Here is a 19,086-nt window from a genome sequence, read left to right on the forward strand (position 1 = left end):
CATGGGGCTACTCTTAAAAGTATCTCCAAGGTTTTCAGTACTGCTTTGTTCAACTTTTATTAATAGGTCATCTTGTATGCAGGGAATGATAAGGTTCATGAGTCTCCTGGTTAGGTCACCTAGATTTCATGGTCTACGTACAGCCAGTGATGAAGCTGGGAGTTCTTCTCAGTGTGTCTAATTAAAACACACCACACAAACGCTCTCCCTTCATCAGTTCATCACAGGCTCAGTTCCAGTAGAAAGCTCAGTGTCACATCCCTTTCCCCTACCAGTGCCAATCTTCTCTATCAGAATATAAACTCTTGGGGGCAGGGGTGCTCTACTGTGTCTGTACAGTACCTAGCACAAGGGAGACCCATTTTGCCTACTCCCTAGCCATCACTGTACTAAACATGGTAAACCATAACAATAAAACGTATTTTTAAATCAGGATCATAAACCCTGGAAAACAGACTCCTTATATGGAACGCATGACACCAACTTAAACGAAGCAATATAAACAGCTGTCTGGTGAGTACATTCAACAGTGCCAGCTTCTTCTAAAATGTTCCCGGTGCTGAGAGTACGAGACGTAGCTAATTTATATTGGCAGCATCTCTAGCACACAGCTCTGTATACACACAGCTAATACGTAACATCCTCATCTATCACATCACAGACCTTGTAATACCAGTTTCCCTTACTCCCCTTTCACTTTATGCAAAACTTAAGCTGTGGAACACAAGCTGCCCGATGGAATAGAACACTACATTCCTCTCCTGGGAATCTACAGTAGGAGCCACACAAAAGCTAATTTTATTGCATTTTTCACATTCTTACCAAGTCAACAAAAAAAAAAGTGTTTGTTTCAAACGGGACAAGGCTATTTCAAAATCTATCTGTTTTCAAGGAATATTGTTACACTGACAATGGTTACACAAAGCCAAAAGAGGAGCACACCAATAGCAGGACAAATAAACATTTGTGACTCACAGGCCCCATCAGACGCAGCACCAGATATCACTGGTCAGGATCTTAGTGACAGTGGGGGGGTTATGGCAAGAGGTGAGAATTCAGGAGCTCTAAATTTTGCCTCTACCAAGAATGTGCAACACCTACAAACATGCAACTCGGAGAAGACACTGAGTTGCAAGTGGAGAGCTCGTCTGAGTGCGTGGTGGCACAATATTGACTCTCCCTCCCTCCCTGGCAGGGTTGTTCCAGACATAGCCGCAAAAGGGTTTTCGGCGAGAGCTGCACATTCAGGGGAGATGAAGTCTGGGAACCAGCAGTGTGCCAGCAGGTGGGGTTTTGCTTGCTCACTTTCCAAGGAGAGGAGAAAGAGGTGCTCTACCTCAACAGCCTCAGCTTTCCCACTGACTTGCCGTTTGCAGCTTCTGCCACATACAGCTGCACAGCAAGGGCAGGCTGCACTCCCAGCCAGCAAGTCTAGAGGCCTAATGAGCATTCGAGATAAGCAGGCTGCAGAAAAAGAGATGCCTCCTGATGAGATGAGTATGCTGGATGTCGCTCACATTCCTGCATTCTGTGAGACAGGCTTGGTTCAACTGAGTGGACATTTTGTAACCATACATCTTTGCAGAGAGAACTCCAGAACAGCTGTCATCTAGCAGCTGACATTTTCCAAAGTTAGGTGTGTATGTGGGACTATGCAAGCCTGTTCATGCCTTCCCACTTTGGGCACACATTTCCCCAACATGTTTCTGCAAAGATGTGGGGGGGGGGGGGTGGCACATGAGTACATGATCAAGTACCTGACCCGAGCATGCACGTGCTCTCTTTCATGCATACACATAGGATTTGTGTGTGTAACTTAGGCACACTTAAATATACACATCAGTGACTAAATAAAAAAAAAACACACACTTCCTTATAACTATACAGATGGCTGTGTGTACACAGACATATATTTACACACATACACAGGATGTTTCTGTCCATACAAGGTATGTCTCCACAGGGATAAAACCCATGGCTGGTCTGGCTCAGTTGATCCAGGCTTGCAGGGCTGGGGTTCAGTGGATGAAAAAAATCACTTTGTAGCTTAGTAACAGAGAAAGTTGTGCTAGTCTATATACTACGAAAACAAAAAAGCAGTCCAGTAGCAAGTCTAAGACTAACAAAATAACTTATTAGGTGACGAGTATCGGAGGGGTAGCCGTGTTAGTCTGGATCTGCAACAGCAACAAAGGGTCCTGTGGCACCTTACAGACTAACAGAAAAGTTTTGAGCATGAGCTTTCATGAGCACAGACTCACTTCATCAGATGCTCACGTCTGTGCTCACGAAAGCTCACGCTCAAAACTTTTCTGTTCGTCTACAAGGTGCCACAGGACCCTTCGTTGCTGTTATTAGGTGACGGGCTTTTGTGGGACAGACCCACTTCTTCAGACCACAGCCATACCAGAACAGACTCAATATTTAAGACACAGAGAACCAAAAACAGTAATCAATAGTAATCAATTCTTGGTTCTCTGTGCCTTAAATCTTGAGCCTGTTCTGGTATGGCTGCGATCTGAAGAAGTGGGTCTCTCCCACGAAAGCCTGTCACCTAATAAGTTATTTTGTTAGTCTCTGAAGCGCTACCGGACTGCTTTTTTGTTTTCACAGTATATAGACTAGCACGACTTTCTCTCTCTTACTAATCTACAAGGTGATTCTTTTCATCCACTGAACCCCAGCCCTGCAAGCCTGGATCAACAATTATTATGTTAGTCTTTAAAGTGCTACTGGACTGCTTTCTTGTTTTCACCTTGTAGATGTTTGGGCTCAGGCCAAAGTGGAACTTTGAGTGTGGGGGAGGTCCCAGAGGTCAGGCTCCAGACAGACTCAGCAGACTATGGCCAGCTGCAACCACACCCAAGGGATTTGTATCCATGTCTAGATGCACCTGTTCTTTCTGTGGCAGCCTTTTTTCTGTAACACACTAAGAAAAACTTCTTCCTACAAAGAATCAAACAAGTGCTTAAACCAACCACCACACGCATTGTACAAGTTGAACCTCTCTAGTCCAGAACCCCCGGGGCCTGACTGGTGCCAAAAGAGAGACTTTGCCAGATCACAGAAGGGCAATATTTTCTAGCAACATTACTAACACTCCCACTGCTTACTGAACCTCTTAGAAGACATTTAGGGGGTAAATTACAGCTAAACAATAGCACAAAACATGGAGAGCCAGGACTGGTGCCTGTACACAAATTTGATGGGACCACGGGAAACTTGGCCACATCCATGAGAAACAGTCATCCAGCTAACTAAAATCATGCCGGATTACAGATGTTGCCAGATAACAGTGTGCCAGACTAGAGAGGTTAAACTTGTACTGTGGGCTGAACGTCTGCAAATGGATGAGCTCGGGGCCCTCTGGCTTCTTGCCCTCACAACACAGGCTCTATTTACTCATGCTCACTTGCCTCTCCATCTACTGCCTCTCTCCCTTCTTTCATTTCTAGACTCACTGGCATGTCATTTCTAATCATCTGGATTCTCTTTCCTCCAATCCCATCTTAGACATTTCCCAACCAGTTTCCCCTCCTACGTGCTCTGAGAAAACAGTTCTTGCCAAAAAATCTCTGAAGACTCTCCCTTCCTATAGCTCGGAACCAGTACTTCAGCCCCATCCTCCTTGAAATTTTGCTCTCCCTTTGGCTTCCACGACTTGGTCTTCACATGATTCTCCTCCTAGCTCTATTATTGCTCCTTTGGTGTTTTCATCTGAGCACTGCCCTCATCGCCTTCCTTCTGTGGGAGCTTCACTGAGCCCCTCTCTCATCTTTCGGGGACTCTCACCCACCAACAAATTCCACTTCTCTTGCTTGGCTGATGACCCGCAGCTCCACCTTGCTACTGCAGATCTGTGTCCATTTGTCCAGAGCAAAATTTCTCCAGCACCTCAGCACGGATGTCTAGCTACCAGCTCAAGTTTATCACAGCTCAAGTTCTCTGACCAAAATACGATCCGTTGGCAGTGTCTGCAGAGCACCTAACATACTGGAGCTCTGCTACATGATGGTGGCCCCTAGGTGGTATGGTCATTCAATTCATAAACATTTATCCAGGTTTGCATGTTGACAACCTTATTGCAGTATCTGATTCCCTGCGTTAGAATCCCCAAGGCAGTACAAGTCAGTCAGTACGGGATAATGCTACACTGAACTACTGCCACTGAATCACAAGTTACATAACCACAGCTCTTGCTGCACCTAGGAATCAATCTACACTGCAAATAGCTACCATGCTGTAAGGTCTAGTTATGACATGACACTACTTCACTGGGTGAAAATTACTGCAGCCCAAGACTAAACCATACGTAACTGCATAGTGTTACCATTTACAACCATGTTACCTGACACAGTCTTAATGGGGCACCTTTTGATACCCTTCCTGGAAACTGAGGCATGAATGAACAAAATATATCCACCAACCCGGTCAAATCATTAGATGTTTCATCCCATGCTTGATGTTACAACTCCACCCATCACCATGAACACAAGGTTCCCAACTGCATGGGTGTATGGTGTTTTGGCTTTGCTTGCCAGCAGGGCTATCAAACAGTTGGTAGGCTGTACTAATACTGTTCATTCTACTACATAGATGGGACCGATGGCTGTAACCTGTGTAGCGGGGCTCCATGGATGATGCCATCCCAAAGGGCAATGACACAAGGACACACACCCTCTTTTAGTGCCCATGACAAACAGGTGCTCAGGCTCTCAGAATGTTCTGACAAAAATCTGGGGCAAAATCCTGGCTCCACCAAACTCCACTGACAGTCACTGATTTCAGTGGAATCAATATTTCAGCCTTGTACGCACAGTGTGGGAGGACAGGCCAAGAGAGAAAACAGTGGCAGAGAGAGAATGAGAGTGACTTTGATGGGCTGTGTTAGCTATAAACACCTCCACTGTGTGTGTTCGAAGCTGTTTACATCGACCATGGTTCCACCTTCAGAACACCTGGCTGGACAGTTACATTTAAAATGCAGCTAAGAGAGGCCTTTCTATTAAGATTTCCCACTGTTGCATTGCTCCCACGGGAGCTTAGATGTAGTTGGGGCTTCAGGTGGCCACTGCTGTTTTAAGCACAGTGTCATCTTGTGCTTCTCAGAGTTCAGTAATTAAAATGCAAACGGGCAGCCACCTATACTAGTCTGCACCACTGCGCCCACTGACAGTAACAACACTGTGACGCATGTGAACATCGCCTTAGCACCACGCAAACGCAACTTTGCTGAAGCCTCAAAGGAAGGACAGGGCGACAACCTCCCTTCATTCGCAGTTGTCCTCCTGAAGCTATGAGCCAACCCCCGAGTTCTTCTCCCAGGCTGGGGCGGCCATGCTGCACCCTGCTTATCTCTTCCCATACAAACTGCTCCCCATGTTCCATCTGTATCGGTTCCGCATGTTTTGGCCATCTCCCTGAATGATGGAAATCCAAGAGCTGCACAAGACCAGCATGTTTCAGCACAAATGGAGGAAGCTGAAACAGCCGTTCTTCCTTTGGCCCCCTCTCCTCCATTTGAACTTGGTCTGAACTAATGGAGCATTGGAGAGAAAACAGGCGTAACCTATAGCTTTCTTATTAAACCTCTGATGTAAGTGTAAATCTTTTTAGAGCCTCTTGCCTAAGCAAATACAGGAGCTAGGCCAATTAAGTATTCATCTGTCCTGGGCTGAGCCCCAACATCCTGCAGTTTTGCTGCAGAAAGTGAATGAGAGCTCTAGTCAGGAGTGGGTATGAAACCTGATAATAGCGCTGAGCGAAAGCAGTTGTAAACATCCTTCAAAGGTCCCTCACATGTACCCAAACCACCTCTTGGGCACAAGCCAGGGACTATCCCAGGCAAATCATCTGAACTTAAGGTAAACTTCCACTGGTCCCTTTGATTGAGGCTTCTCTGAAGAGCACAAGGAAGCAAGCCCCGTCCTGTGAGAGACGGCCTGCTTCTGCTTGGTTTAACACAAACAACCCCTTATCTTTTAAAGTAACAATACCACCCTCCAGAGACAAGTTCAAAACCATGTTGATTCGCAATACCATCCACACCACCTGCAGATAAACCAGTATTACAACGACACCTTTGAGGCTCCCGTCAGAAGCTTCAGGACATTAAAAATGAGACCCCTGCAGCGTTCTCATTAATTTTCCCCGGCTGTGAGCGGAACGAATTTTAAGTGCAGCAGCACGGAGGTGACGTGCGACACATCACCTTCACATCGGTGCACATAACAGAACGCATGTGGTGGTGGGTGGAGCCAAGGGCTGGGATGTCGCAGTGTGAGGGCTCTGGCTAAGAGAACAGGCTCTGGGGTAGGATAGGAGATTGGGGCCCAGACTTGGCTGGGCGGCTCCCCACTGGGGGTGTGGGTGGGCTCCTTCCTACAGCTTCAGGCTTTGGGAAGAGGAGTTTTGGCGGAAGTTAATGGGAAGCTGTGTGGCTGTATAGTTTGGGGGGAACTTAGGTGTTCTGGATATTTCGGAGACTTGGGCATACACTGCTAACTGAAACCAGAATCCAAAAGATATTACTGACTAGCTCTCCCAGCATCTATGCACAAGGGTTGTCTAAACATGGAAACAGATAAAAATGCAAAGGATGTTCTGATCATTATAACTTTTACAAAGTACGAACTCATAAAAATGAACAAATGACAGGGTCTTACATTTACATGGTGCCTTTCTGCCAGAGAAGGCCCACTGCAAGGTGCGTTACAGATGATCACCAACGAAATGCAGTCATCTCTAGGGAGGAACAGGAGGACAGCTGTTTAAAAAGGCTTCCTGTAACAGTTTGAGAGGAATAACTTACCTACCTGAACGCAAAAGGAAATTAACAGAGAGGTGGCCGCGTTAGTCTGCATTCCAACAAAACACAACAGGAGAAATGTAGCACTTTAAAGACTAACAAAATGATTAATTCGGTGATGGGCTTTCATGGGACAGGCCTACTTCATCAGATCAATCTCATTTCCAATACAGACTCTGAAAGGAAATTGTTCAGCAGGAAGAAAGTAACTGAACTGAAACTTGGCTAGAACATTGTGTGAGAGCTGGCATAAGATCCTTATATGACCAGGACCTCAGAAGACAGCTTGGGTGGCACAATCTACTCACACTAGCTGAAACAGACCCCTGACACTACTAATGCCCATTCATGCAGTCAGCACATGATACCGCCTGAGGTGCCTCCCATCCAAGAAGCAATTGTGCTCTATCCCAGTGGTTCCCAACAGGAGTCCATGAAAAAAAATAAAAGATAAATAAAAATGATCAGAGGAAAACAAGTTTCAAATAAATTGCAAAGCTACGATCAATTATTATTTTAAAATTAAATATCTTCCAATAATATTGTTAACTGCTGCCTGAAAATCTATGTTGTGGTGCCTTTGTGCGAGGAAGTGACTGCGGTGGTTAGAAGCAAACACACATCCGCCATACTTGCTACATGGATCTGTGGCTGAAATCAGGCTCGTTGAAGAGAAAGGAGGCGGATGAGCAGAGAGAAGCATCCACAAGTGGAACACCTAAATGTTCATTAAATGGAAAAGGAAATGTAAATAACTAAGTGCACACAGTGGTTAGAACTGGTTTTGATGGGGGTCTGAGAATGGTTTGCAGAGGATTGGGGGTCAGCACTAGTGAAAAGGTTGGGACCCACTGTTCTGAGGAGAACGCAGCCTGAACAGCTTAGTAAAATAGTCAGGGATGGACAACGGTCCCACTTACCACCCCCATACAAATATACCCCAGGTTACCTATCCATGAAGAAGAGTCTAAAGCTGGCTATCTGCTGTTAGTTTAAAAAGGCCTTCCAGCAAGAAACTGAGGAAAACCACTCCCTTTTCAGAACTCCAGCTTCCTGGATTTAAAAAAAATAAAGTTTTGGGGAGCAGAAATTTTTAAGGGCGCCTCACAAAATCAAAACTGTTTTCTCATCATGTTTGGTTTATAAATTTGTGGTAAAAAAAAAAATCAAGACAAGACAGATTAAATCCAAACAACTTGTCATCATTTTAATAGGCATCAACTGGTAAGCAATGGGGGCGGGAATACAATAAACTTTGTCTTAATCAGCATTCTATCATCTGGAACTCTCAAATAACTGGCATTTTAACCATCAGTAAATTTCAGTTACATTTTCCATAAGTACAGCATAGTGAAAGTAAACACAAATAAATACAGTATAAGTTTACAGTGTATAATACTATCATTGTTGGTAAATAAAGCACTCTGCATACATTTTTGTTTGTTTCTTAACACCTAACCTTGTTTTTCTTTAGTGTTACATATTGCTGCATATAGCCCTCTCTTACCCAGAATATTTGAATATCTGGCAGCCCCAGGTCCCGGGGCTGCCAGATAGGAAAGTGAACTGTGTTTGCATAACAAACTTATTTTGTTTTCAGAAAATGGTTTATAATTTTAACCCCAAATCAGATGCAAATCTTCACAACTGAAAAGGATTATTCTGATTTTGTTTGGCTGCTAATGAGTATCCAATCTTAATGAAAATATTCACTTTTAATTGCCTCAAGGATTCGACTTCAAATGACAGTTAAAACTAATTTCATGTACTAAACGTGCCCTCTAATTCCTCTACTTTTTTTCATTTTGCAAACACATTTTCTAATTTATTTTAAACAATTTTTATTCCTCTATTTTTAAGAGAAAGACCCACAGAAGACCATGGGAAGCTCACTGACTAAATATTCTAGGAACATATAAAACTTGGTATACAGAAGACATTGCAAAATATGCACCAAATTGGAAAGAGGGAGCAGAAAAAAAATCACTTTTCCTTACTAGTCACTTTCATTCCCAGTACTGACACCGACCTTCTGTATGCCCTTGGGCAAGTTACTTCCACTGCCGTGCCTCAGTTTGCCCATCTGTAAAATGGGGTAATGATACTGCCCTCCATTGCAAAGCACTTTTAGCTCTACTGATGCAACTTACTATGAAAGAGCTAGGTATTAAATTATAGCAATTGCATAATTAGCTAGGTACACTACAAGAGTGCCTTCCACTGAAACATCAAGTACCGTCCACCTTTTCCAGACACGTACAGTGCAAGTAACTTCTGCTTCTGAGTCGGGCAAGCATTACTGCCATCAGCTTCCACTGAAGATAAAGGGGGTACTCACATGAGTAAGGGGTAGACCTGCAGGATTATAATGGACATGAAAGATGCGCTGAAGAATATCTTAAAGATAACAACCAGTCCTGTAGCACCTGAAATACTAACAAATGTTTTAAGTCATAAGCTTTTGTGACTAATGCCCACTTCTTCAGAGTGAGTTTTCAGATTCACGGGTCTTACCTTAAATAAAAGTCTTAGTCTTCAAGGTGCTACAGGACTGTTTGTTATTGGTGAAGCCATAGATTAACAAAGCTATCCCGCTGATACTGTTAAAGATGTTGAAACAACACAAACAGAGCTCCCTATGCACTGTATTACATGAAACAAAGGAGACCTGAAGGGTTGAGCCAAAGCCCACTAGGGTCAATAGACTGAGTGATTTCAGCAAGTACTGAATCATGCCGAAAATCATCAGTGCAGAGAAATTAACAACCACAGCAAGGGAGAACTCTTTGAGTGGAGTCAAATCAAGGCAGAGACACAGCCCAGCTATGATACAGAAGCTTTATTCAAGGCAAGGGTTTTTCAGACAAACAATGGAGGAAAATGGAGACTTCTAAGTCAAGAAATGAAACACAGCAGACAAGGCAGCATTTCAGAAAGTTCCTCTGGACCAAAAAAGAAACACTTCTGTCTGTGCCATATTCAGCAGAAGTACAGGTGGGACAAGTTTACTTGCAAGGCTGGCCAGAGAAAGTGAGCATGAGAGTGACTCATTGGAAATGCTGAAAGATGCACACAGTTGAATATCACAAGCATGAACATGGAAGTTCACACTATAGGTCTTAATTTTATACAGCACCACAGAGGTATGCTTGGTGCTACAGAAAAAGAGAGAGGTCATTATTTGGATTTGGGGGGAGGGGTAGCTCAGTAGTTTGAGCATTGGCCTGCTGAACCCAGGGTTGTGAGCTCAACCCTCGAGGGGGCCAACAGGGATCTAGGGCAAATAGATTTAAAAAAAAATGTCAGGAATGGCAATAGGCCCTGCTGTAAGTGCAGGGGACTGTACTCAATGACCTCTGACAGTCCCTTCCAGTTCTATGAGACCGACAGGTACAGAAGTAGGCCCCAAAAAGATCTCGGTGCTTCTCCAACACAAAGAGAGCCACAGTCCCTACTGCTGATGCTGGACTGGGAGGCAAGAAAGAAGTAAAGGTCTATGGCCACAGGACATTCTGGTTTGGCTTATACTGACCATGGGAAGATAAAGGATTCAAAAGACGGGATAGCAGAGGATCAGGCAACTGGTTTCTTGTTCCAGGCAGATCATCTTATTACCTCGTCTTAAATTAAGATGTTAATTTATGTTCATGTTATATTAACACCAGGGGAGAGCTGAGGATACCAGTGGAAGGATGGCCCACATGCAGGAATTCTGAAGATTTGGAGAAGTGTTAGGTTACTTGGCTCACAAAGGATAAAGAAAGTGTGGGAAAGAGGGCATGGAGAACCCACATGGGAAGAGCAGAAAGGTTTGTAGGACTTCTGGAAGGTGGAGATACAGCAGATGGACAAGAATTAAACTACAGCAGTGTTTCTTAAACTATTTTCTGCAGAACAGAGGTGTTCCATGAACAACTCACAGGTGTACTGTGGTGGCGTACCAACTAGTAAAAATGTGAGGTGCATATATATATTTTCTGTTATTAAAACCAGACACAATGTTACCTCTTCACTGCTAGGATACCTGATTAAATTACTTCATTTTGGTTTTGCTGTTTACATTGCTCTTTGGTATTTCTTGGTCTGACAGGCTTTTTGCTGTTTGTTTTTTTTTAGGAAGATTTTCATAGATGTCCCGTATGGTCTCAAAAAGTTTAAGAAACGGTGCTAAAAGATTGAGTTGAGAGTCTGTCTACACTTTAAATACTAGAGAAGCACAGTGCTCCAGGTGGACAACTGGGGGTTGTCTACACTTTTTTTTTAAAGGGAAAAACCCCTTTTTTCCCAGAAAAACTCTTTTGCATCCACACTGCAAAACAAAGCTTGTGATTCCAGAATAACAGGGCATTTAACTCAAAATAGTAACTCCACCAAAACCAATGACTTTCACCGACCCACCCACCCCCTTTCAATTTCAAAAGTGACTAAGGGTGTACTAAGCAGAGGTAATTACAACTTCACTGGACTCCAGGCAGGTATCCTGCCATTGCTCTTCTTGTAAAACTGGGCTCTCTAGTGTGAATGCTCCATTTCGAAATGCTCTTGTAGTGTGAACGTTCTTTTCAGAAACAACTTCTTCAACGCGAGAATGTCAAAATAAGTGATTACTGAAAAACTCTGCAGTGTAGCCACTGCCTCTCTGCAGCGACAGGAGGGGTAAATGCACTTCCCTGAGGGGCAGCACCTGGGCTGAACAGAAGAATTCTTCCATCAACCTAGTGCTGTCTACTCAGAGACTCAGGTTGGTTTAAATATACCTGGTCCTCAAGGGGTGTGGGTTTATCTGTTTTGCTAGCACATCAGTGTGGCAAGTAAGTAGCAATGGAGCAGAAGGAGCAGGCTGGGGCAGGTTGGGCTACACCAGGGTTTCCCAATTTATGGGTTGTGATTACATTTGAAAAGGGTCCTTGTCTGGGCTGGGTGGCTCCACAGGTGGCTCTTCAGAATCCATTCACTCTTCTGAAGTGGTTCTCAACTTCTTAATTGGATTAACAGCTGTCAAGCAGTTAAGCCAATCAATTAAATTGAGAACCATTTCAGCAGCAGGGCAGAAAATTACATACCTGAGGAGCAGGGCCTGGGTCTGAGGTTGGGAGGGAGAGAGAGCAGAGCTGATCTGCCCCCTGGCTGCCAGCCTCTGCAGGAGGTAGGGTACCCACAGCATGGTTTCTGCAGGACTCCCCTAGCCCCCTCCAGTCTAAGCGTGACTCTCCTTTCCTCTGAATGTGATTCTCTTAGCCCAAGTGACGCCTAGCCCTTAAGTGTGACTTCTCAAGCCCCTTCCAGCCCGAGTGACACCTAGCCCCTCAATCTGACTCCCCTAGCCCCCTCTACCCCTCAAGTGTGACTGCCTGAGCCCCGATTGTGGGGTTTAAGGTGGGGGAGCAGCTTGGGGATGAGTGTCTTTCCACCACCACAACTCTGACTAGCTATAATAAATGTAGTGTTATTATTTTATTAATATATTTCCCCTGTTCTATGAAATAACATTATGAATACATAAAATTGAGGGACACAGTTTTATATTCTTATCTCAGGTGCAAAATTAGCTGGTTACACCCTCCCACTCCCATTTTTGAATTGTCTTGGATCACCAAGTCTTCCTGAATTGTCAAAATGGGTCCCCACGTGGAAAAGATTGGGAACCGCTGGGCTACACAAACCAACACTCTGAACTTAGCTGGAAACACCACAATAAAATCTCACCATCCCTCTCCTGTTTTTTAAGCTTGTGTCATTTGCATATAACAAACAGGTTAGTTATCATTGCACAATGGAATAAACACAAAATTGGAGACAGAAAGGGAAGAGAAAACACTAAACCACCACAATAATTCCTGCGTTCTACTTGAATCTGCTTTCATATGAGGAATGAGAAATACAATTGCTGTTACAGTGAGCTTCCAGTCCAGACGAGTGGGAAATGACAGGTGCAAAGGGGTTACAATTCTGCAGCTTTCTGCTGTTTTCTGCATAATTCCCATTTGCACATAGATCTGATGCCTTTGGTTCCAAAGAATGACCAAACATAACCAATACACTGCCCCACTGCCAGCCCAGCCCCGCAGAAAAATGCATTCAGCAGCAAAAATGCTAACTCCACCTCCCATTTGCTCTTCAAAGTTCAAAAGATGCTGACTTCAAAGGCTGTCTCAGACTATTTGGATGCTAATATTATTAAACAAGGGCAAGCTAACACATACACACGCCGCCGGAGTCAAAGTACTTTTCTGGTATCTTGTCTTCCCACCGCATATTTCCTCCATTTAGCCCCAGTCACCAAAGAAATAACTGTGCATGGGTCTTTGCCCATGAAAGCTTATGCTCCAAAATATCTGTTAGTATATAATGTGCCACAGGACTTCTTGTTGTTCTCGAAGATACAAACTAACTCGGCTACCTCTCTGATACACAGAATCACAGAACTGGAAGGGACCCTATGGCAAATGAAATTTAATGTGGGTAAGTGTAAGGTAACGCATGTTGGAAAAAATAACCCAAATTACACGTACTACATGATGGGGTCAAATTTAGCTACGACAGATCAGGAAAGGGATCTTGGAGTTATAGTGGATAGTTCTCTGAAGACATCCACGCAGTGTGCAGCGGCAGTTAGTAAGGCAAATAGGATGTTAGGAATTATTAAAAAAGGGATCGATAATAAGACAAAAGATATCATACTTCCCCTATATAAAACTATGGTACGCCCACATCTTGAGTACTGCGTGCAGATGTGGTCTCCTCACCTCAAAAAAGATATATTGGCATTAGAAAAGGTTCAGAAAAGGGCGACTAAGATGATTAGGGGCTTGGAACGGGTCCCATATGGGGAGAGGCTAGAGAGACTGGGACTTTTCAGTTTGGAAAACAGGCGATTGAGGGGCGATATGATAGAGGTATATAAAATCATGAATGGTGTGGAGAAAGTGAATATAGAAAAATTATTTACCTTTTCCCATAATACAAGAACTAGGGGACACCAAATGAAATTGATGGGTAGTAGGTTCAAAGCTAATAAAAGGAAATTTTTCTTCACACAGCGCACAGTCAACCTGTGGAACTCCTTGCCCGAGGAGGCTGTGAAGGCCAGGACTCTATTAGGGTTTAAAAAAGAGCTTGATAAATTTTTGCAGGTTAGGTCCATAAATGGCTATTAGCCAGGGATAAAGTATGGTGCCCCTAGCCTTCAGAACAAGGGCAGGAGATGGATGGCAGGAGATAAATCACTTGATCATTGTCTTCTGTTCTCCTTCTCTGGGGCACCTGGCACTGGCCACCGTCGGCAGATGGGATGCTGGGCTGGATGGACCTTTGGTCTGACCCAGTATGGCCGTTCTTATGTTCTTATGACCACAGGAGGTCATCTAGTTCAGCCCCCTGCTTCAAGCAGGATCAACACCCACTAAGTCATCCCAGCCAGGACTTAAAAACCTCAAGGGATGGAGAATTCACCACCTCTCTAGGCAACGCATTCCAATGCTTCACCACCCGCCTGGTGAAGTAGTTTTTCCTAATATCTAACCTCTCTCTTCAACTTCAGACTATTACTCCTTGTTCTGCCATCTGACACCACTGAGAACAGTTTCTAACCCTCCTTTTAAGAGCTCCCCGTCAGGAAGGTGAAGGCTGCTATTAAATCACCTCTAAGTCTTCTCTTTTGTAAACTAAAGAAGCCCAAATCCCTCAGCCTGTCCTCATAGGTCTTGTGCTCCAGCCCCTTAATCGTTTTGTTGCCCTTCGCTGAACCTGCTCCAGCAAATCCATATCCTTTTTATACTGGGGGGCCCAAAACTGGACACAATATTCCAGACGTGGCCTCACCAGTGCCAAATAAAGAGGAATAACTACTTCTCTAGATCTGCTCGATATGCTCCTCCTAATGCACCCTAGTATGCCGTTAGGCTACAAGGGCACACGGTTTACTCATATCCAGCCTTTCATCCACCATAACCCCTAGGTCCCTTTACATCGTACTGCTGCTGAGCCAGTCGGTCCCCAGCCTGTAACAATGCGTGGGATTCTTCTGCACCAGGTGCGGGACTCTACACTTCTCCTTATTGAACCGCATCAGATTTCTTTTGGTCCAGTCCTCCAATTTATCCAGGTCCCTCTGGATTCTTTCTCTACCCTCCAATGAATCTACCACTCCCCCTAGTTTTGTGTTATCCACAAACATGCTGAAGGTGCAACCCAGTCCCTCATCCAGGTCATTAATAAAGATTTTGAATAACACCAGCCCCAAAACCGAACCTTGCGGCACTCTGCTTGAAACAGACCACCATCCAGATATTGAGCCATTGATCACTACCCATTGGGCCCGACCATCAAGCCAGCCTTCTATCCATCTTATAGTCCAAGGATCCAATCCATATTTCCTGAACTTATGGACAAGAATGTTGTGGGGGACAGCATCAAAAGCCTTGCTGAAGTCAAGGTATATCACATCCACTGACTTCCCCATGTCCACAGAGCTTGTTACCTCGTCATAGAAGCTAATCAGATTGGTAAGGCAGGACTTGCCCCTGGTGAATCCATGTTGGCTAGTTTTGATCACTTTCCCCTCTTCCAAGTGCTCCAAAACGGATTCCTTGAGGATTCCCTCCATTATTTTCCCAGGGACTGAGGTAAGGCTGACAGGTCTATAGTTCCCTGGATTGTCCTTCTTTCCTTTTTTAAAGATGGGCACTACGTTTGCCTTCTTCCAGTCACCCAGTATCTCCCCTGATCTCCAAGAGTCTTCAGGGATACTTGTGCCTAGTTTCTGACGCTGAGCTTTTAGACTCCGGGTGTCTTTCCCCCACTCTCCCATGCAGGAGGCGACTGCCCTGCGCCTGTACCTCCCGGCTAGATTAGGGGAAGTGAACACAGTAGAACTATTTGGGAAATTAAAAAACATTTCAAAGCTTGACTCACAAAAACAAATATATTAAAAATTTGCTTTCGGGTGGCTCTACCACACAGTCATGGCAGCCCTATGCTGAACTCACAACAAAGGATACAGGAGTGCTCAATGGTGAACATGGTCTACAACTTACAGGGCTCCATGGACAACTTTGAACGGCTCAGTCTCTTCTATACATAGACAATGATAGTTAAGCCATAAAGAGCATTAGCCTAGAACTTGAGTGCCCACAGTTTCGAGCCTCTGCTCCTCCAAAGACCCCAGGCAAGTCACTCTCCATGCCTCATTTTCCAACTCTAAAATGGAGATAACAGCACTGCCCTACTTCACATGAGTGTTGGAAGGATAACCCTCCTTTTACCCTTCTCCCCCAAGGTGTACAAACCCTGGGTTCTCATTATCTGCTCCAAATCTGAAGAAGTGGGTCTTACCCACAAAAGCTCATTACCTAATAAATAAATTTGTTAGTCTTTAAAATGCTACAGGACTGCTTATTTTTTACCTTAACAATCATGAGGAGCCCAGATACTCCAGGAATGGGGGAGGTGGGGGCCAGGGGCATATAAACACTCAGACCTTCCAACTGGCTAAAGACTCATCTTTGGAATTACCGGATACAGTTATGTAATACTGTGGTAATGTTAATAATAATACAACTTTGTGCTTCTACCGCATCTTCTATCAACAGACCTCACAGCACTTACAGTTGATAACTTTGCCTTGTATGTTTCCCAGGAGAGAGGAAAGTGTCAGGATTTCAACTTTATAAATAAGGAATGGGAGTTCTAGAGAGGTAGAGCCTTCCAGTTCTCAGAAAGCACATGGAAAAGCCCTATACTTGGCTCCTCAGATGGTGTAAGCTATCCTAACTCCACTGACCTCACTAGAAGTTACACAATTCATAAAAGCTGAGAATTTGCTTCCTATATCTTTAACGTCCATTTCTCTGCCTTATCCATTAGGCCATATCTCCATCTCAAGATTTTGCTGGAATCGTAGCCCTAAGCACAAGCAGACTTGGCAAACAGGTCATGCTTAGCCAAGGTGTTTTAAACCAAGACAATTAAAAAAAAAAAAAAAAGACATTGGCTACATCTACAGAGATCTTTCGAAAGAATGCATCCACACACAAAAAAGCAGATCTCAAGAATGATCTGCTCTTTCAAAAGAGAGCATCCACACAGCGACCGCACTTTCACAGGAACAGACCGGGGACCAAAAAATCAGGCACCATGAGGACTCCTCTTTCGTTTTTAAAAAAAAAGAAAGGGCCTACAGAGCATCTATGTACACTTTCTTTCTAAAGAAGCTTTTGAAAGAAGGCATTCTTCCTGGACAAGGAGTGGAAGAGCGCTTTCGAAATGGGCACTGCACTCTTTTGATTTAATTTCCAAAGAGCGCTTTTTGCGCGTAGACACACTGCTGGATTTTTTTTTTAAAAGAGCCCCTTTCTTTCAAAAAACTTGCTAGCGTAGATGAAGCCTTTGTGTCTGGCATAGCCAGGTCAAGTCACATAAATGAAAAAATGCGACTTACAGGGCCCCATGGACACTTCTGCAACGCTCAGTCTCTTCAACACATAGGCAATGATAGTCAAGTAGCAAATAGCACTAGCCTAGAACTTGGGTGCAATCAAACCACACATGCAAATTCACCTTCAAGACAAGCTGAAAAGTAATTCACTCCGTAACTGTAACAGCTGTCATGCGAGGTTATGGTATTGCAGAGATCCACGGCCTTATCCCCACCTGCAGTGCCTTTTCGACAGATTTTGTCCAAGAAGTTTGTTTGAAGAGGGAAGTGAATTACGAAAAGGCAGGATGCTTGGCACTCATTAAAGGGGCAGACACTCCAGCAATGAACAAAGTATATACACCTAAGTAAAACAAAACCAAAGCACAGGCAGCAGAACAAGGTAAGAGTGAGACACAGATATTAAGCCACTAACCCATGTGGAAGTCAATGGTTGGGGATGCAGCAACAGATGAGCGCAGAGCCTCACTTACTTCTACATGGTCATTCTGTTGGAAATCTGGTGAAAATGTAAAGGGAGCTCTAGCCATGGAAGAGAGAGAGAGAGAGACAATGAGAAGGCAGCTGTGAGTTATGCAGAGCCTTGGTGTTGAAGATGACAGAATCACAGAACTGGAAGGGACCTCGCGAGGTCATCGAGTCCAGTCCCCTGTCCTCTTAGCAGGACCAAGCACTGTCTAGACCATTCCCAATGGCTATCTATCTAACTTGCTCTTAAAAATCTCCAGAGATGGAGATACCACAACCTCTCTAGGTAATTTATTCCAGTTTTTAAGCACCCTGACAGCTGGGAATTTTTTTCTGATGTTCAACCTACATCTTCCTTGCTGAAGTTTAAGCCCATTGTTCCTTGTCCTAGCCTCAGAGGCCAACGAGAACAATTTTTCTCCCTCCTCCTTGTAACCATCTTTAAGGTACTTGAAAACCACTATCATGTCTCCTCTAACTCTTCTCTTTTCTAAACTAAACAAGCCCAGTTCTTTCAGTCTTTCCTCATAGCTCATGTTCTCTAGATTTTTAACCATTCCTGGTGCTCTTCTCCGGACCTTCTCCAACTTCTCCACATCTTTCTTGAAATATCATGCCCAGAACTGGACACAATACTCCAGTTGAGGCCTAATCAGCACAGAGCAGAGCAGAAGAATGGCCTCTCATACCTTGCTCACTACGCTTCTGTTAATGCATTCCAGAATCACATTTGCTTTTTTTGCAACAGCATCACACTGTAGACTCATATTTAGCTTGTGGTCCACTAAGACCCCTAAATCCCTCTCTGCAGTACTCCTTCCTAGACCATCGCTTCCCATTCTGTATGTATGAACAATCAGAATGAGATGCTTGAACACAATGCAAGGGAGTGGGACTTAACGAAGGTAAAGGTCGGAAGAAACTTAATGAAGGTTCCAAAGCACAAGTCTTCCTTCTCCTTTAAATGCTTCCAGGCCAGTTTAAATACTCCAAAAATTGTGAAGGGTTTTAAAATTACACAGCAATGACTGTACAAGTAACATTTTTCTCACCTTTTCCACACTACTGCATTCCTTCCTGGCTGGCTGCGGAGATAGCCATTCGCCTCTCCTGATGTGGGCAAACAACAGAACACCTGGTGAAATATCATCGCAAACACGGCAGTCACCCATGAGAGCAGGAGCTGGGAGAACACCACTCAGAGCTGTCACGACCCTAGCAATGAAGATGGGAAGCCAACGTTCACCTCCTCTGTGCCACGGCTGAATGTGAGCACACAACCTGCCCGTTTTATACCCCGAGTGCAACTAATACATGTAATTAACTAGCATGCCCTAAGGAAGGATCAGGAAGGTGAAATGCATTAGTGCACTTA

The 19,086-nt window shown here is 44.2% G+C and overlaps 1 long non-coding RNA gene across 12 annotated transcripts in view; it reads right to left on the reverse strand.

Annotated features, from left to right (window-relative positions):
- The window catches only part of LOC142009119 (uncharacterized), a 267,936-nt gene that overhangs the window by 119,680 nt on the left and 129,170 nt on the right, over positions 1-19,086 (reverse strand). For all 12 annotated transcript variants that reach the window (XR_012644350.1, XR_012644339.1, XR_012644342.1 and 9 more), the window contains 2 exons: positions 18,764-18,926; positions 17,659-17,765 (listed from right to left, as the gene is read on the reverse strand). This is a non-coding gene — a long non-coding RNA (uncharacterized LOC142009119). The remainder of the gene's footprint in view (positions 1-17,658; positions 17,766-18,763; positions 18,927-19,086) is intronic.

The sequence above is a fragment of the Carettochelys insculpta genome, chromosome 2 (assembly GCF_033958435.1).
Source record: "Carettochelys insculpta isolate YL-2023 chromosome 2, ASM3395843v1, whole genome shotgun sequence".
Taxonomy (NCBI): Eukaryota; Metazoa; Chordata; order Testudines; family Carettochelyidae; genus Carettochelys; species Carettochelys insculpta.